We start from the raw sequence: 16664 nt of genomic DNA on the forward strand, positions 1-16664 counted from the left end.
ACAAATGCTTTTTTATTTTTTTCTCTAAATGTACATACATTTTTTGTTCATTTTGTGTCTCTTAGCCCGCATTTGTTGGTTAAATTGACTAACTGACTGACAGACTATTTTGTATTGACAATAAGACAAAACGTCTTAAAGCGGCTGTGTACCTGTAAAACACAAATGAGTAAAAATACCACCACACAGGTAATAAAGCCAAATATGAGAACTGTCTATAAGATGAAACCATTAAAAGACTTCTCTTGGCCTGATACTCTCTTTATTTGCCTTATAGATAGTTATATCGATCAATTCAGTGTGTACTCTCGCACCAATACTTTAATATTAAAAAGAGAGTTAACGAAAATACAAATCTCCCACTATGCATATGAATAAGACACCAACGCTTACAACACCTGTATGTGAAGACACCTGAGTGTTATTGGAAACACATATACACAGGCATTTCCATCGTTGTAGTGGTTCTTTCATCGAGAGAGAACGTACAAAAAAAGTTAAAGTAAATTTGTAGGTATCTACGACGACTCTACACGTTCCTTAACATCAACGTTCACCATCTACAACGAGTTTTTCGTACCTTCGGCGCAAACAACATTATATTCCCCCTCGTAACATTAGAAATTTCTCGTTTTGGGAAAAATACCCTCTAATTTTATTAAAAAAATTAACAAAAACTAATAAAATGCAATTATCAAGTGAAATAAATAAAAAATTTAACAAAAAATCACTCAGTGCTTACGATAATGATGAATAAGTGTTGATTTTCTACGAAATGATGCTGTAATTGAATTCACTAAAAATATCTATATAAATTTATACTTTTTTGTTTGAAAACAAAAAAAGAAAACTTTGTCTTCCACTCACTTCAATCTGAGAGCGTTGTTGTGATTATTGGTGTTGTTGTTGTTGCTATACGTAGAGTGTTCTAAAAACAAAAATTTAAAAAAAATACACAACGCAAAAAGAGTATACAACAAATATTTAATTAAACTACTACAACAACTATAAATATTTTATTATTTAATAATAAAAAGAAAAAAAATTGTTAAATTTCTGTTTGAAAAAAAAAATATCAAACGAACAAAAACGAAATCCATATCAAAATGAAATGTGTTGAGCAACTAAATTGTATTAAATATTGAAAATAAAATTTTAATTCAAATTTTGTTGAAAGAAACCAAAAACAAATTTATGTTGGTTAATGCAAAAAATAAATTAAAGAAAACAAAATAACAAAAAACCCAACCTCGTCATAGTTTACGACCACAACGAGGAGGAATACGTACGTAAGAAATAAAAACACAAAAAAATAAAAACAAATTCCAACGGTGCAGTGGCTTGTGAGTTAACGCGGCTCAATACAATTCGTTTAAGCGTCAGTGACTTCGTGCGGGAAAAGACAGATTTCGTTAAACAAAAATAATAAATAAAATTTTGTTAAATATTTAAACCGAATTATATTGTGTTGCATTCTATTCTTGTAAATGATTTATTTTTCTTAGTTATACATAATTAATTATACTCTTTTTTTTTAATTTAAGTTACAATTGTGATAAAAATATATTTAATAAATCTAAAAATAAGTCTGCCATATATATACACAAACATATACATACACATATATTTTTATAAAAAAAAAACGAAAAGATATAAATGTAAACAAGGACCAACAAGTATTGCAAGTAATATAAAAGAAAAGAAAAAACAAAATAAAATAAATTAAAATTAATAATAAGAAAAAGTGCCTTAAAATTTAAAATTTAATTAAATTTATTGACAAAATACTTATTTAACAAGTATTCTGTAAAACAAAAAAAAAAAAAAAAAAGAAAAAGAGCGTAAGAGAGCAAGAGAAGAATAAATAATAAATAAAATAAAATAGTGCAAAAACAATTGTGTTACCATGAAATAAAACGCTGCTAACTGTAAAAGAAACTCAATATCTTTGTTATGGTTTCATCAAGCTTACGTAAGTTCCTTATTTATTCATTTATTTTGAGTTTGTGAACAAAATAACTACAATAAACTTAAGTATTATTGTACTGCTTACTACACATCAACTAATATACATACACATACTTACATAAATACATTAATTCATAATAATGTTTTTATTTATTAATGGTCTTAATGTTATTAAACTTTTGAGTATTAATTTCTTTTAAACTAAACAAAGTGTAATTAAATGGAATGTAGGGGAGTTCATTTAACAAAAAAAAAGAAACAAAATCTTTTGATGTGAAAAAATGCGCGCTTTTTTAATTAATCTTTTTTACTTTTGTTATTTTTTATCAAAAACATCACAAAACAGAATTCATCAAAAACAAACCGATAGTTATGAGTCGTATGTGTGTTTGTGGAATATTAATATGTAAGTGTGTGTAACAAGTTGAGGTTGGTAGAAAAAAGCTTTTTGTTTTATCAAGAAAGTAATTTGTTAATTTGTAAGTAATCTCCTTTTTGTCCTTTTATTTATAAGTTTTACTTTTGGTCATTTTTACTGCTGCTAGTTTTTATTATTAACTTATTTGGTTACCTCTTCTCTTGTTTCTTGTACTTCTCTTCATCAAGCCGGAACTCTTGTTGTTTTGTAAATATATATGTATGTGTTTGGTAACTCTCAGTAACAACAATACCTTTAGTTTATTTTATTAACCCATTATTTGAGGAGATGTTTTGACAAAATTTGACATATTTTTGCATTTTTAGTTTTTTTTTACGTCCCCTAGAGTCTGATAGACTAAAACATTATTAATATTGAAAATACATAAATATATATAATCGATAATAAAATTCTATCAAATTTTGAACATTTAATTTAATTTCTTTTTTTTGGAATATTTCGTTTTTCTATTTCTTTGAAAGTTTTGTTCTTAAGTCTTTTGATATGGGATAATATAATTTAGCGAGTCGACAAATAATTAATGCTACAGCAATTCTATTAAACAATTTTTAATCTCCGCTATGCAGAACGATGTCAATCGTCAAATAAGGTGGAGAGGTCGTCAATCACCACTTTACTATCCTCGTTTATTTTATATCAAGTAGTCATAATAATCTAATTCGGAGTTAATTTGTAGTGGTAACCAAAACTTTTGAAAGACTATGTTGCATCCAATCTTTCACAAGCAATAATTGTTTTCCACCAGCAAAGGTTTTTAGTAAAAATTTTAACGTAAAAACTTTTTACGTTAAAATCTCCACAATTCTGATTCATCTATTTCTTATGAAGATCCTATGCTCACTTAGAAAACCAACCGCACACTCTTATATTTAACAGTACTTTGTTAATACCGAGAATGCCAATCAATTAACCCATTTGGGTGTATTGGCAATCACTAAAATGTTTCATTTGTTAAGCATTTGGCATTGTGAATATTTAGTGTTCACTAAACTAATAAAAAAACAAATAATCACTTAATGGGTTAATTCACTCTTTGTAGTGTTTATGATTGCGATCTTTTTCCTATAGCTTCAAGTTATTTAATAAACAGTTTTTTTCGCGGATTTAAACTTTTGCCATTTCTTATATTGTAAACTGTTAGTTGTTGTTGTAACTAATGCTTTGATCTTTTTGTGGTACATTCCTTTTTTTGGGTAATTTCTACAATACAATAACAATTTTTTAGTAGTAAAAGAGAAAAAAATATACTTGAGAAAGTTCAATTAAAGTGTTAAACAATAATAAAATAAAAATAACAACAAAAACTCTACATTTCCATAAAAGTTAATTGAACATTGTAAAGAGTAATTCCCCCTTTTGATGAAAATAAAAAAATGTCGAAATAAAAAACTCCAAGTAGAAACCAGCGAAGAAAAAACTCCTGTTGAACTTTCGAAAGTTTGATTACAATAAGTGAGAGACGAATAGTATGAAAATAATGGGTGTTTGGTTTGTGCATGTGTCTTAAGTCTTTTGTTTTTATTTGCTAAAATCTTAAATTAAACACACTATGGACTAACTGAACACCCAGTTTTCACTTCAGTTGGTTCAAAATGTTTCTTTATGTTTGTTTTTATGTGTGTATGTGTATTTGTGTGGGTTTGTGCCAAGACTACTAAGTGCATTTAAAATGCATTCATTCTTTTTTTGTAGTTTTTGTTGATTATTATTTTCTGTGCACTTTTTTTCTTGGCTGCAATGGTCCACGAGACCATTATATTCCAACAACTATACAAGGCTGCTGTGTTTGTCTTTTTTTATGACAAGACTACAAGACTTTTTGTTTGTGGCAAAAGCAGCAACAACAACAACACTGACTTCAGTTTAGTGTGTGTGTGTCTTGTGTGTTCAAAATGTTGGGGCTGGCGTGTTGTTTTGGAGGAAAGAAATAGAGGAAGATGATGGTTGGTGGGGTTTTGTAAGTGGTATTTTTACTCGTGTCTTTTTAGTAGGTTTGGTGGTATGTCATGCCATGGAGGTCTGCATAAGGCATTCAAAAGGTGATCTGATCTTGCATTCGTGCTTATTTTTTATTTTATATTTATTTTTTAGCTTTATGTAGCTACATTTCTTACTATAATATATTGAGTTTAAAAACATACATACGTTACGTACATATATAGATATGTACATAGTTTGGTTGTTGTCTTTTTATAAGTTTTTGTTTATATACATTTGGTTGTTGTTGCTGTTTTTTGCATTACTACTTGCTAAATGAACTAAACGGTGTGTGTGTATCTGTGCAAATTTTTGTTTTGAGCAACTAATCATTGTCTCTTACTCTCTTGGCTTCTTATAATGACGATCATTACACAAGTGTGAGTGATTATATTGTACCGCTCCATACAGCATCTCCGTAAAATATTATAGATGTATTTGTAATTTTATTTTAGTACATAGTATTTGTCTGTCTTTGCCTTTGTTGTATTTTCTTTCTTTTTCTCTATGTATATTTATTTGTTTATGTTTTATTTTCGTCTTTTGGCTTCATCATCAACAGAGAACATGATTTTTTTTGGTGTCATTATTTTTTGTTATTGTTGTTCATTTTGTGTTTTGTTTTATATTATTCATTTGTTTTTTTTTTCTTATTGCCATGTTCGTTTTATTCCATGGTCTCTATAAAATACTCACATATACGCACAAACACAACATATCTAAGGACGGACGGACGAACAGATAGACAGACATTGGAGTTAGTAGAATTGTTAGTTATATTTGTTGTCTTTAATGTGTGTATAGGTATATGTGTGTCTGCGAGTTGTGTTATTGTCAGATCTCTTATTGAATTTAGACCTTTTCAGGCCTTTGCCTTGTCTTGTATTTTAGAAAAAAAACTCAGAAAAAAACATTATTTAAACACGAATAAATGTTTATTCTTTTGTTTCTTTAGATTTTTTTTGCTATTTCATCTAGAAGACCTCACCTCTTGGTTGTACAATAACTCTTAAGTTTGAAAATTTACAATATTTGGCTTTTCATTTTAAATGTTTGCTTAGAACAACAGCCATAACATTTAAGACTTTGTAAAGTACTTGAAAATAAAAAAGAGCACAATAAAAAAGCACTAGAAAAAAAGAATGTACACTGTTAAAATTAATGGGTAAATCAATATGTGAAACGTAATAAAAAAAGTGGAAATAAAGTTACCTAGATGATTTTTACTTAATCACCTAGATAGTCTTAAATGTTGTTGTTGCTATACTAGATCAAATTTTCAAACAAATTAACAAAGAACCCAAAATTCTTAGATGATCTTTGTAATCTCTTTTCTCTTTGATAAACATATTATGTAATGTATTTTTATTTTCTTTAATTTATTTGTTCAGTGTATAAGATATTTGCTTTTGTTCAATTATTATACCACAATCTTAAATTAATTGGAAAAAAAACGATATTAATAAAAAATGTTTTCAACAAACCTCTCAAACTCATAAGTTTGTTATTCATTTTACATGTTCAGACATTTTAAGTTTTATTTTTTTCGTTATTACGATGTAAAATTTTTTGTATTTTTGTGTGTATGTATGTATGTACATTAGAGTGTACTGAGAAACAGTTTTTTTAAGAATCTCATGTACACAGAGTGAAAAAGAAATATACACGCCTGGTACCAAATTATCACCAAAGTGTTTATAATTTTTCAATAACATTCGTTGTCAAAGTATATACTTAAGTACGACAACATTAGTTGTCGAAATCTAAATTTTATACAGTGAATTTTTAGTGCGATTGAGAAGGCGTATGATTTTAGCTTTTATTCCAAATTGGTGTCAAATAGCATTTCTATTGGTCCAATTAAGATTTTTTAAATATTTTGGAACTAAGATCAATCGTTGAAGAGTTTTATTTTTTTATTTTTCTTCTATTAAGTACATTCTTCCTTAAAAAAATTTGTTAAAGAGACACCCTAATGTATATACTTTTTAAATGAAATATGTATGTTGTATATCGTTAGCAAAATTGGAAAAATTGTTTTTCTAAATTAAACAAGATGTCTTTAATAAATTTGGTGTAGCAAAATCGACTCCGCTACCGCTAGGCATTCAGAAAAATCTTACAAACATACCATTGTATATATTTATACATTATAGATTCTCAAAAAATTAAATGTCTTCCTTTGCATTTCAGTTAACGATATATTTGTTCAAAGTTGACTTTGGTTGGTTATAGTTTTTTTTACCATGTTAAACATTGTTTAGTATAGCTTTGGTTACAATTTCAATTTATCGTTAGAAGATTATATTTTATAAGAAAACTGCTAGAGACTAAGAATAACAACTAGTGATAATGATTTTTTATTAATTCGGTCTTACATATAAATAAATTCTAATTAATTTTATAAAAAGCAGAGATTTTAAGATGCCTATATAAGATATAATAAAAAAGCGTTGACCTACAATTTTTAAAAATTAATTAATTTATAATCAATTTAGTCTAATGCAAATAAAAACTTAAATGATGTTATTAAATATATTTCAATTATTAAAAGAAGTATAGATTTCTTTTGTTATTTAAGGATAAGAAAATTTAAAAAACAACAGCTCTTCATATATTTTTTTGATATAAAGTTATTATCCATTACTCATATGCATACATACATATGCATATTTTGTATATCCAAGTCACTTATGCAAAAAATAGTTAAATCATCTCCAAAAAACTACTAATAATATACTTTTTTTCAAATGTATTAGTGTTATTTGATTTATTATTTTGACACAGTTTTTTTTTTATAAAATATTTATGTATTTGATTGTGTATGTGTGTTTTTGTTTATACTTTTTGTTAAGATGAGTTTTGTTTGTAATTCTAGCTTCCTTGAAGATACATTCATTAAGAGACTTAATAAGATATTAACTCATCATCATAATCATCTCTTCATCTCTGCATCATCCATAATCTTCGTCATCAGGTCTCAGGTTGTTTTTGTTTTTACTATTGTTATGTTTGTTGTTGTTTTTGTGTTTGGTTATTGTGAATGTTGATTATGGAAACTAGTAAAGAAGCGGTTAAATGTAGCACATGGTGGTTTGGCACGCCGGTTAAGTTTAGTTGTTTTCCTGTTGTTGTTGCTGCCTAACTTAGAGCAGCGACAACAACGTCAGCAGCAAATAAAAAAACCTAAATACAAAACAACAGCAACAAAAATAATAAATAAAATAATAATAATAAAGAAACACCAACCAGCCAACAAGTAAGCAACAGCTGATGATTACAGTGCATTCAAAACTTTAATTCAGATGAAGCACATGGCAGTTTGACTGGTCGGTTGGTACGTTGGCAAGCAAACAGACAGGCATTAAGGCAAGCAGTCAATCGTAGTACAACAGGTCTTGAAATAAAAAAACCAAAAGAAAAACAAACTTAAACAAACTAAAAATCAAACAAGTTACGTTGACTGATGTAGGGCCAAAACAACCTCAACGACAACTACATACCACAACAACAACAGCAACAACATTAACTATAACGACAACAACAGGAACAAGTACTACCTTAACCTTAATGTGAGCGTTTTAATAATAACAACAACTTCTACAACAATAACTAATCAAAAACTTAGATGATGAATAAACACACTTTGGATTTGTTTACAAAAATTATATAAAAAAAATCAAAACAAAAAGTATCTAACCAAACCACCAGCTGATCGTTCTCTGATCGTTTGCCAGCAGTTTTTCTGCATGGAAGTTTGGCGGGCTTTATCTCATTATATGGGTTTCTTTTGTTGTCGCTTCTTAAACTGTTTGATTCTGGACAATTTTTTAATTGTAGATGGCATTTAATGAGTAATACTTAATGATAACCATGTTCCATGCTATAACAATACAACATAAACTTTTTATTATTATTTATTATTATATAATTGTTTTTTAACTATAAATTAAAATATGAATGTAAAATATTCTAAGATAATCTTGTTTCATAAATATATGTTGTTGGTATGGTGTTGTATTTGTTCTCAGCAGAAATTCTTTATATGTTCCATCCTTTGTAATGTCAAAACCAAATTTGGTGCAAAATGTCATGTTAGTGCGTCAACTTTGAACCGAAAAGTACACAAACTTCAAAATTAAATCGGAAATAAATATGTAAATAATTTGTTTTATAATACAACATTGATTTTGTTGTTTTTATCTTAATGAATAATAAAAGAAAATCTAGAATATAAATTGTATCAAGAACAAATTTGTAAAAGACAAAATTCTTACAACGACAATGTTGCATTGTATTGCAACAATTGTCGTTGTCAAAATTCTTTTGACAAGACAAAACAAAATAACTTCCCTTAACGATTCTGAAATTATCAATCATGGGCAATTTACACAGAAACACTTGTTCTTTTACTCTGCAGACTTTCAAAATACCAAATGTTCATTAAGGTATTTTCATTTTTACCTTTCACAAATTGCCTATCTTTAAATTTGTTCTTTTTTTTGTTTTGTATATATTTAATATAATGCTTTTTGCTGCCTTTTACTGGCAGTTCTTTAGGTTTTGCTTTGATGCGTAAATTCCAAAGACATAACTTTACATTATACTCGTACAGAGGTTGTTGGCTGATGCTGCTGGAAGTGTATTATTGTTAGGTGGAATCATCATTGTCCACAAAATATAGCGAATACAGTAGTTATTTTTTTACGCCAATAAAATGTTGCAATAATTGCTGATGTTTTAAACTCTTCAATATGGGCAAAACTACCATTTTTAAGTTGCAGTAAACAATTTTAAATCACATAGATATATATGTATATGTACTTTCAGTTTATGATATATACATGTGTATGCACGTAAAGGGACAAGATCAAACATTTTTTCTGCTACACGGAACAAGAACAGTAGTAATATATATTGTTCATACCATTTTCAATGCTAAAGTCGAGTATTTATAGTGTTTTTGTACTCGACCAAATATAGACTTAAATTACGGAGGCATTCAATCTTTAACCACTTTACTTTGACATACCATTCCCAAGACTTGTATTGAAATGCAGAAACTTAAAAAAAAACTGAGTGAGTGAAAGCTCCCTAAGGCAAGTGTGAAGGTTTCAAAGACAGTCTTTATGCCAGAAGATTTTAAATGAACAGTCTAAGGGAGTTTAAGATAAGATATGGTGTATAGCTTATCGTGTATGTATTTTAATCAATAGAAAGAGATTTGAGATTTCGGATACCTTCCCTGCACACATACATAAATCAGTTCGGACTTCTTACAATGGAAAAAAATTAATTGAAAACTTAAAGAAAATTTGTTTTATAAACTTTTTATATAAAAAAGCCAGTTACTACAAGAAGATGAGTTAGCTAAAAGCCAAAGGTCAGATATTTATCTAATAAGTGAAGTGTGTATAATTAAATTTATTTTTTTTTATTCGTGAAAAAATTAAAAAACAACAAAAACATTCAGCTTTATTGTTACATTAGGTTGTTGTAGTTAGTTTTTATACGCAAAAAGTTATGGCTGAAAACCGCAACAATATTTATAATTTGATAAATCAGATAATTTGCAGTCTAAAGATTTTTGTGTATTAATTTTTCTGAAGTATATATTACATTTATAAGATCCTACCAAGACCTTAATGTATTAATAATAATAACTTACTTTTTTGGTTTTAACGTTTATTCTATTTATTCAGAAGATTGTTTTAAAAACTTAAATTTTAGCACAAGATATTTATAATTTTTTATGAGCCACCCTAGTATCATAAATATATACTTTTTCTACAATTAAAAGGATTTAAAGAGACCAAATGGAGAAATAAGTTAGTTGTTCTTGTTGTTGAATAACTTTAAATGATTTGCTGGATATTGAATAAATTTGTTTTTTCTTGTTAGTTTTTTTACTAAAAAATTGAGAATTCTTTAATATAAAACAAAAATATCTGTGTTTTATTTTTGTTTTTATTATCAATTTAAAGATGTTTTATTATGGAATTTGTGAAGAACATTAAATAAAACAAACAATCAACACATAACTACCCTGCAGTATTTGTAACTAGTTAAAAGTTAATCTATGATCTTCCCCTTAAGTGATTGCTTTTTCACTTTCAACTGTCGTTACAAGTAAATTTTTATTATAAATTCAAAACTTTCCATTACAAAATCTACAGGGTATTCATTTTAACAATACAACAACAATCATTAAAACGAAACATATAGATATCTTTGTACCACTTACAATAATCATAAAATGAAGAAAGAAACCCAAAAAAGGCTAAATTTATTTTTTTTTAAGTATTATTGTTGTTGTTTTTGATTTTTTTTGTTTGGTATAATGATGAACAATGCCGCAAGTGGTAACAAAGCCCCAATAGTCAGTCAATCATACACACACACATGCATGTATAAAACTATAAAAGATCTTTGTTGTATTTAAATACAAGACATCTTAGCAGCATCACTAAAATAATAAAAATAATGATTATAATAAAAACCTAAAATCAAAAAAAGAAAACAAAAGAAATAAAATGAAAAAAATCTTCAATTTCGAATTTTTGGTTATTTAGTCGATTTCTTTAAGTTCGAGGGATGATATGATAAGTAAATAAAGAAAAAAAATGATCAAGCTATACTACTCAAACAGGGGAAAAAGAGATATATAAGTATATATATATCAGAATTAACGTAAAAGTTATATTTTGTCTATTTTTATTGGTGATATATTGTAATCGAAACCTTTGCTTTGAATATCTTCTATGAAAGTATTTAATTTCTAAACTTTTTTGATTGGATATTTTTTTTTTAAACGACTCTCGTATTTGAAAACTTTTATATTCCCTTTTCCATTTACCTTTAAGTATACGTATGGAAACATTATATACGGTGTCTATAGTGACTGGTTTCGTAATGTCTGCGCGCAACGAATCACGTAACAGCGGCTATAATGGGTCTCATAAATATTTTTGGAAATATTTCTTTTTTCTTCTTTTTATTTTCTGTCTTAAAGAGATAAATGAAAAAAAAGAAGATTGTGAGGATAATGTTGTATCAAAATTAGGAAAGATATACATATTAGTTTTAATTGATTTTGAAATACTATCTGAAGAAATGAATCTTTGTAAACCTTGGATTATGAATTTTTAAACTTTAGCCCCCATTTTGAATAGGACTCCATTTGTGAAAATAGTGTAATGAGAATAAATCGTTCGTCAATTCAAAGTATTAATGAAATATTTCAAAAGCGTGTATCTGAAGATCTGAGGAATCAATTTCAATTAAGAAAATTGAAACATTGTAATTTTTGAAGTAAACATCAACAAGTTGATGTTAAAGTACAATAATCTAGAGTTAATTTTTAATGTCCTGTAAACTTCTATTTAAGGTAATCCCAGCACTAATATATATCCTGAATTATATTATCATAAATAGAACTCTTATCAAAAAAGTCTATTTATATTTATTTAGCTAATTGTGGGAAATAGCAAATTATTATTTAATTTTTACACAAATTTTCATAGTAAAATGGCAGAGAAATTCATGTTCAACATGCAATTTTTACATTTTGTTTAATGTATTTATTTTTTTATACTTAACATCTAATGTCAATTATTTTGTTTCTAACAAAATCAATAACAAAACAATGACCTCTTTTTGTGATTGAACCGTAAATCCAAAGTCACGAGATGTATGATGGAAAAATTAAAAATAGTTACTGGTTAACGAAGAAATAAAAAAAAAAAAACATTTACTATGGAATCAAATAAGTTGTCTTGAGAGCGATAAATACCAAAATCCAGCAAGCAACAAACCAACCTTCAAAAATGTCAATAATCTCTGACAGCAACTTAAAACTTGATTTGTTAAAGAAATAAAGACAAAAAAAGAAATAACAACCCACACAGGAGTACATAATAATCTAAAAAGAAAAAACAAAAAAAGACAAATTCTCACATGTGAATGTATGTAAATTGAATGGAAGATCAAGCAATAAATACACGATCCTACCAAGTATGAAATGAACAGCAAACAAAAAAATAAAATAAAAACAAACAAAATTTCAATTCCATCACCAGGTCTTATCAATAGGAACCAGTATTTATTTGTGAGCGACTAAAATACACTGAAAACTTATAAATCTGCACGAGACAATACTGACCTCACCCACTAGTAGAGCGTGCGAAACGTGCGAGCGCGCCCTCTAAAAACAACCCGTCAAATATTTGAAACTAGTATCCAGACAGACGAGCGGACGGTCGGACGGTCGGTATAAATAACAGACAGATCGATATACAAAATATTTACTCGCACATAAATACAACAAACATCATCACAGTTTTGGTGGCAAACAAGTTTTATTATTTCTGTTTTCCAGCGAACTGGATTTGAACTTTGGTAATGATATTTTAAGTAAATATGTTGTTTGCTGAAACGGCAAATGCCTGATTTCTTGGCTGGCCGGTCGTCTTGACTGCCAGGTTTCATTTAGCTGATAAGTAGTTATCCAAGTTTTGTGTTTGTGTATTGTTTTCGATATGAAAAAGCTTAACAAAATGCACAAACGAAACTAAATAAACAGGCAGCTTAGCTGTTGATCAAGTCCCAGGTAGAGGAATCCAATCCAGCAGCCACATCATACGTTTGGCATGCGGTATTCATGCATTAGGTCAAGGATTCTCTACCGGTTCCTGTCGCTATATTCTATTGGGAGCTTTGAGGTATGAACGTCGTGATGTCGCTCCTGAAAAACATGTTTTAATTTCCTTACTCCCTCTCGCGCTCTCACTCTAGTGGAATAAAAACACTTTATCAACAGACAGGAATAAACGTTTGCTTTTTTCATTATTATTATTTCAAGTGCCACAAATACATATGTATGTACATTTAAACACATCGCATAAGAAGTAGAAAAAATGTTGAAAATCAGAAGATTTTAATACAAACCCACAAATACGATCAGTAAGTGCTGAGCAGCACTGAACGAGTACTTGTATGTACAATTATGAATCTGTGTGGTTTAGTTGTTTTATGTTGTTGCTGTTAAGGTTGGTGGTTTAGTTTTTTTTGTTCAAAGCTTGAACCTGAAACAAATCAACACAAAGCAATATTACTTGTACCTTCACTTGTTGCATAAACGTTTAAACATGTATATACATACATATGTATGAATTTGTGATGCTTGTAGGTATGTTGATAGATGATATGATTTTTATGCACATCCATAGATTTGTTGTGGTAATGTTGTTTTTGCTGTTGTCTCATTTTACGATTACTATTGGATCAGATGACTAGAGAATGATGTGTGGCAAAACAAAATACAAAAAAATGTTGCATGCAACACATCACAACTGAAGTGTAGCAACTTTGTGATATCGAAGAAGAATTGCAAAAAGGGTTGATTGTAATAAAATTCATTATTAGTCTGAATGACTGGTTCTGTGAGTTGTTGTGGGAAGCACACCAGAAGCAACAACAAACACTGTAAGTTTGACAGACGATGAGTAGACAGGCTGACTACTGTAACAGAATTTAGAACAAACAGGCTGATTGACTGGTTGTTATAGTTGCTGTTTAAAACTTTAATTCTATATTTTCTATTTATTTTTTCAAATTTTATTTTCATCATAAGTATGTAATCTTACTCATTGTATTAATGAGTGTCTGTCTGTCAGTCCGTTTCGCTGGTTGATTTTCAATTAACATTTACAAAGTGTCCCAGCTTAAATGTATTCTTCATTTCAATGTGTGAGTATGTGTGTGTGTATGTGTTTTCAAAACATACAGAGGCAGACAGTCAGACCCCCGACAAACATTCGTTTATTGTTTGACATTTGCGAAGGAGTCAAACTTGTTCGACAACCACGTGTAATGAACGATATTATTTTTATTGTTGTTTCTGTTTTACTAACAACAACAATATGTAGTATTGAGGTACGAGTACTAATATTCCAGGGTTTTAATTTTTTTATTTGGTTGTTTGTATATTATGTCTGCATAAGTTTCTCTGTATAAACATCTGAGTTAAGATTGTTTTTTTTTTAATTTTTAACCTTTTTTTCTGAAACTTGTTCAAGTTTTTTTTTATGTAAGTTGTTCTTGTGATATTTTTTGTTGTATGTATTATGTGTTTGTCATAAGAAAATAAAATTATCCTGTTTAGGTTGATATTCATATTGTGATGTCATCATATGTTTATGTTTTCGTTATTATCGTGGGAATTTTTTAAACTTGTTTTTTCCTGCTTGCTTAATACATATGTAAATACATTAGATTAAAACTCCCTTATATTGCGACTTAAGTTTTTAATATAAAAAAACAACAACAGGTACTCTATAATCATTCTACATTTTCTATAAAAGAACAATATTTTTTATAACGAGAGTCCCAATTATACATGGGCGAAACTACTAACTTCATTTGTTTTAAAGTGTAGTGGTTGACCCTAGAGCGTTCAACTACCTCAGGACGTTTTAATATTTTGGAAAAGAAGTTAGAATGGTGGTTGTCCAACCATTGCTGCTAAGGAGAATAAATGATGAATCTTATATATCTTATAGAGTACCTGTTGCAAAATAAATTCAATGACCTTGTAAGAACTTTTTAGATTAATTCATTATAAGAACCCAAAATATATAAAAGGTTACGATCAAGGTTACCCATTAAGATGGGTACAGAAACGGCAAATATTTAAGTCACCACATCGTGGTTTAATTGCTATCAAGATGCTCATATCTTCATATATTTATTCCAAAATAGTTTTTTCAGTGTAAATACTTTTTCGGTTGCACAACTGTCTGTGAATTCATAAAATCATTAAAATTATAGAGACTAAAAACAAACTGTACTTTGACAAAAATCAAAATAAAATGTAAAATATGTTGTAAAAATGTTTAATAAATACAATTATAGATAAAAGTGTAAATAATTTTTTTAAAAACAAATGAACAACTTTAGGAATAGATTAACCGGTCGGTTGCAAGACCAGTCATTCGGTTCATTCAGATAAAATGAATTTATAAATACATAATCGCAGAAATCCAGTATGATAAGTTCGTTAAACTTTTAACAGTTTGTTTTGGTCGTGATGTTGATAATGCTGATAATGAAGATCTATTATAAAGTACTTAACGGGTACGAGTACAAATAAATGAATAAATGTCTGTCTGTAAGTACAATAACATCATAACTGTCTGCCACAATAACTACTTAGTACGAGTATTTGTTAGCAAAAATAACTAAAATTTATTTTGTTTATAAATATTTATTTTTTTCTTTTATTCACTGCCTACGACTGACTGCTACGGGTACAACAAATAAATCCGGTTGATCCACTAAATGCGAATGAGAAAAAAAATACAACATATATGGATTTAATTGTACCACTATTTTTTTATACCTACGAGGGTTGTTTGAAAAATATAGAAATTCGATTAAAAATATATTTGCTTTATTTTTTCCTCATTTTATAGTTTTAAAACAACCTTCTGTTAAAACGAGTAGCATCATTTATTCCCGTTGTTGCTTTTTTGTTCGTTTTTTTCAAATTTAATAAAAACGATTTTTTAAGATTAAACTGTTTTTGTTGTTTTGACCAATAATTGTTTAATTGTTGAAAGTTTATTGTGCTTTCTTGTATTATTGTTATTTCTGTTTTTTTTGTACTATTTCATAAAACCATAACCTGCCGCAATACTATGTTGGTTATTTACGGGTGGCTTGTTTAATTGATGAAGAAGAGAGTGCGTTGATCAACATCATTATAGTGCCGTCAAATGTTGTCAAACAACGGGAGAATAATCACGATAACGTATTTCATATTTTACACATTAGTAAATGCATGTACGTATGTAAGCTGTCTGTGTATTTTCATTTGTTATTTAGTATTTTGATCTATCTACAGACTAGTCTATTTGGATTAGTCTATGGACAAGTCTTAAGATTGGTTAGTATACAAAGTTATATTGATTATTCTAAAATCAAGTGTATTGAGTAGTTTAATTACTATTCTATGGACTAGTATGTGGTGTTGTCTTTAGATTTGTTGTTGTCAAAAGATTCGATATCAGGCAATACCGGGGTTTTCGAAATTGTTATTGTGTTGCTTACATTTTTATATTCTTCACCTTCGTGTGAGTTTGCCATTCTGTTTGTAAATATCCTTATATTAAAGTCCATCAAGCCCGGTCCATCTGTCTGTATATTGAAATTAATTTTCTGAAGACGAAAAATAACAGAAACACTTAGTTAAGGGTATATACCATTCGGTTATGTCGATTAT

The 16664-nt window shown here is 28.2% G+C and overlaps 1 protein-coding gene across 4 annotated transcripts in view; it reads left to right on the forward strand.

The window, feature by feature from the left end:
* Positions 1–551: 551 nt before the first annotated feature.
* The window catches only part of LOC111687328 (protein grainyhead), a 121756-nt gene continuing 105643 nt past the window's right edge, over positions 552–16664 (forward strand). For 2 of the 4 annotated variants that reach the window (XM_023449773.2, XM_046954639.1), the window contains exon 1: positions 1059–1972. The gene's annotated coding sequence lies outside the window, so the exon portion shown is untranslated. Of the gene's footprint in view, positions 784–1057; positions 1973–16664 lie in introns of those variants that run through there. The other 2 variants (XM_046954638.1, XM_046954640.1) reach the window with 2 other exon arrangements.

Source organism: Lucilia cuprina, chromosome 6 (genome assembly GCF_022045245.1).
Source record: "Lucilia cuprina isolate Lc7/37 chromosome 6, ASM2204524v1, whole genome shotgun sequence".
Classification (NCBI taxonomy): Eukaryota; Metazoa; Arthropoda; class Insecta; order Diptera; family Calliphoridae; genus Lucilia; species Lucilia cuprina.